At 40.4% G+C, this 4,358-nt stretch overlaps 1 long non-coding RNA gene and 1 pseudogene across 1 annotated transcript; both read right to left on the bottom strand.

Moving 5' to 3' along the window:
* Positions 1-1,112: 1,112 nt before the first annotated feature.
* LOC115228371 lies at positions 1,113-1,654 on the bottom strand (annotated as a pseudogene).
* Positions 1,655-1,687: 33 nt separating this feature from the next.
* LOC115228375 lies at positions 1,688-2,222 on the bottom strand. The gene is made up of 3 exons (XR_003883210.1): positions 2,048-2,222; positions 1,914-2,014; positions 1,688-1,882 (listed from the first exon to the last, which is right to left on the bottom strand). It is a non-coding gene; the product is annotated as an uncharacterized LOC115228375 (long non-coding RNA).
* Positions 2,223-4,358: the final 2,136 nt, after the last annotated feature.

Genomic DNA, 4,358 nt, shown 5'->3' with positions numbered 1-4,358 from the left:
TGGTGATTTCCCTCTTATTGTGGATAGGGGGTTATATTATTACGTAATCCGTGCTTTTAGAGTTCAGACTGTTACGTCATACCCACTGGTCATACGCGGGAAACATAATTTGGACAGGTTTGTTGAATTCTGGTTGGAACAAGTCACTTTCCGAGGAAGAGATGTTGGGGAAGCACAGATTTTGGCGGAGAGTGATCCACCAATTATTGTTTCCGCCCTTCCATTTAACAATGCCACAATTCGTAAATTAAATGTTATCTACAAGTTATTATGGTCTAGTGGAGTGTAGTGGAGACTTCCGATTCTGTTCTGCTTACCCTCCCGGATGTAGTTCTACGCCATCAGATGCAGTGTTTGTCTGACACACTCGACCAAAGTGGACTGAGGAGTGGTTGTCTGACTGACAGATCGAACGTTGACCAAAGTGTTGTTAAGCACACTCATATTTTTGCAAATATTTCTGATTTTTAATAATATTTTTGTCCTTCTTTCACAAATACGTTTTCTATTTAGTTTTGGTTACAATTTCTCTGTTTATTCCTTGACTTTATGAATGATTCAACTAAATTCAGGTCTTTAAAGTTCATGTTCTATTCTTTGAATTATTAATGAATATAAAATAGGCCAAAACAGTGCAAACATTTTCCACTCTTTTCCTTGTCTAGACACTCGCCGTTGGTAGCAAATGTGAAAGGGATTAAATGAGTTGGGTTAAAAATAAATTAAGAAGAAATGAGTCCCCGATCAGCGAGCATGCACTTTGCAATTGTGTTCAACTGAATATTAGACGTCCCCTCATATATAGTCCCTGCAATATTCCACGACACTCACCAATTTTCACATCTCGGTAGAATTTTTCGACCAAAGAGTCCTTAATGTACCCCATTCCTCCCATCAAATCAACAGACTGCGATGCAACTCGACCAGCCATCTACCCCATTAGCCAATCACATACTTCCGAAGTAAAATATTTAGTGATTGCGGCATTCTTGGCCACAGACACACCATTCATCAGTTCCCGTGCCGTGTTGTAAACCAACAGACGCCCCGCACTGATCTGAGTCTCCATTTGAGCAATACAATGCTGGACTGCCTGCCGTATATTAAATTTATTAAACTTGAAAGTCAAGAATTGACTGATTGAACTGCTTTCTGTCCTTGGCATACTCCAAGGCAATCCCCAGACATCCCTCCGCCAGTCCAACCATCTAAAATGTGGGCTTGACTACACCTGTGCCCCAATCGCGATCCTTCCTTCATTGAGGATGTCGATTGCATATTTATATCCCTTCCCCAACTCACCAATCACGTGATCTCTCGGCACCAAAACATTATCAAAATACACAGGACAAGTCCCAGAGGCCCTTAGACCTAACTTATCCTCTGGGGGACCCACAGAAAGGCCTTCCGAGTTCCCATCAACCAGAAAACAGCTTATCCCCCTATAGCCCTACACTGACCCCACAAAAAGTACTAATTCTGGGTTTATGGTGGCGAATACCACAAACATGCCAGCAATCGAGGCATTTGTGATCCACATTTTTGCTCCATTCAGCACAAAATCCCCATTCGGTGTTTCCTGGGCTTTCGTTTGGAGAGAAAAGGCATCAGACCCAGAATTCGTCTCTGAAAGACAAAACGAGCCAATCTGCCCTCAAAATCGAGGCCAACAAACCGTATCCTTGGCTAGACGTGGGAAATACTTGTCCTTTAGTTTGGAGGAGGCATATTTCTTGAGCAATGTTATGATTAATGTGTTTTGGACATCACAGACTACCGAAAACGAGCAATCGACCATCGAGATTTGTTCAATGGCCAAAATACTGGCAAAAAAACTGGCTCCACAGCCACCCATGTCCTCGCTTATTTCTATGCTAAAAATCTGCTCGATTTGGGTTTATTTGAGACTAAACCCCGTTTTTGAATCCTTCTTCGAGGACTTGACTGTCTATGAATCCTTGCTTGTCCATTTCCAGTACTCGGGGCTTAAGGATTTCTCGGGAGAAGGTGGCCACTATGTATTGATAAGACTCTAAGGAGAATTCACCGTTTTTTTGTATCAATGTTTCCTCTTCTGTCAGATAAGTGATTGGGTTTAGTCTCGGTGCTCGTGTAGAGAGTGCTTTGGATAATGTTTTGACACAATTTCCTCTCAACATGTTTAATGTCTATTTTTTAAAGATAATTGAAATAAATAAATAATTTTTCTTTAAAACCGCAAATTGTTTGTTTATGTATAACTACAACCTCAACAAGAATTTTATTTTATAAATTAATTTCATTCATCTTCAAAATAAATACCTTCTAAGATATCATTTAAAAAATCAAATCAAATTAAACTCCGCAAATAAGTTTTTTAATAACCTTGTGACATTTTTTAATGACATCCCGTCTTCTGACCACACAACTTCAAAAAGACAGCAATTCTTCCATTGTTTGCTTCCTAAATGGTTCACGTAGAAAAACTTTTGGCCTCAAAATGGATAATTTCGTGAACATTGGAAAAGTTAATTATCGTTAGCTATGCTATAAGACTGATTTTATTAATTATATTGCCGTCCGTTGATGTAAGAAATAGACACAACACACTTGCTGACCATAAAGATAGTCACTGACAGTTCCTGGCTATTGCTGTCATTACTATACTTAAAAATGACAAGTCCATTGTGGAAATAAGAAAACAAAATACTTATCATAAATAGAATAACAATAGTAAAGCCAATTTATTGCTTAATTATCGCTTGGTAAGTATTCAAGAATGAAGATAACTACAAATGTGGAAAGAAAGCAAACCTGCTGATTAAGTGTTTTATGCTCAGCCGCGTCCATTTTCTCAAATATCTGACATATAAAACAATGCACGACCTGATTGCAGTGATTAATGCAGAATTTAATGCAGTCAAAGATTGCCGTCATTTTGTTAATGTCGCCGAGGGACTCCATCTGCATTCGAGTCAGAGAAGGGGTCAGACACATGGCCACGTTGTCGAGGGTCATCATATTGACCTCGCAGTTCGAACACACTCTCCCAATAAATTCAACAAGCACCTGCTGAGATGCTCAAGAACCTTCTTTAACACAGCTTTTTGAATTCGAGGCATTTTCTCATAAATTAACCTCATAAAGTTGACTTGCAAATGACGTTCAGCACATTTCCCTAAGCAAGTCAGGATCCCAAACACAACCGAGAATCAATTTCATCTTGGACAGGTCACTCGAGGATATGAGTGGCGTGCTCAGAGACCTGAGATAGTTTTTTAAACAGGAGGTCATGTCGGTCTGAGAGGTTTGACAACTCTCCACTAATTTCCTGAATCGGTCAAACGTATTGGGGTCTGGTTGTGTTAGTAAAGAAACACAAACTAGCCCCCAATTCGACTAGTGCTATTCGTCTATCCCGAGACCCCTCAATGCGGTGAAGACCGACGAAATCGAGTCCTAAAGTTAGTGGAATAACAAACCAATATCTGACTCCTCGATAATGCGAATACATTCCTCGACAAACACGACCGAATGATCCTCAACTTCATCTGAAAGTGACAAAAAATGACAACATTGCTGTTCTGAAGAGTCGCTCTAAATGTCAGCTTGACAAACTACCTCGACAGGACGGGCTTTGGTAGGCATTCCTAGAATAATACACCAATTAGTGAACTCCGCCTCAGTCAAAACAATATAGGTCGTGTAATCCATTCTAAAATACTCCAATAACAAATAACGTGGACTCAGTGAAGACATCAAATGCAAACACATTAGACGTACTGGGCCGACACCTCCCGACCAGGACACTCTCGCACTGCAATGTGACCCCTCAGCCTACCGTGTTGTCGCTAATGTCCGTCCTCTGCAGAGTGCAACTCTTTTTTATGTATGTGCAGAAATATTTCTTAATTCCGCCTGAAATGACCAGATTTCCTCACCGAATTGAAGTTTCTTTTTGTTAGCTTTTTCCTCCACGTGCAAGTAGCCGAAGAAGATTCCGTCGTCGGTGATCTTGTAGGGGTTCTTGATGGTCTCGTCCATGAGAACGAGTGCCTTCTCGTTGTCCTTCAGAGTGTTGACGGTCATCTAAAAGTGACGGAGAACAATCACCGTTTGGAGATTGCCCTGCATTTTTGTCAAAAATTCGCTCTTTTCACTAAACGTCTCGGCAACTGAAATATTGAAACAAAAACACCAATTTCGTAAAAGTTCTTGAACTGGGAGAACACAATGTACATCTGGAATAACCCACAACCTCACCATCTCGAAGAATCCCAGTCTATAAAAGTTGTGGAGAAGGTTTATCGTCATGACCAAGTCAGTCGAAGCAATGTGCAGCATATTTCGCTGGAATTGAGTATTTCTGATCAACTAGA

This window comes from Octopus sinensis, unplaced genomic scaffold (assembly GCF_006345805.1).
Source record: "Octopus sinensis unplaced genomic scaffold, ASM634580v1 Contig10380, whole genome shotgun sequence".
In the NCBI taxonomy this organism is placed as follows: domain Eukaryota; kingdom Metazoa; phylum Mollusca; class Cephalopoda; order Octopoda; family Octopodidae; genus Octopus; species Octopus sinensis.
The sequence above is the reverse complement of the archived record's forward strand: the minus strand, read 5'-3'. Positions and strand labels throughout refer to the sequence as shown.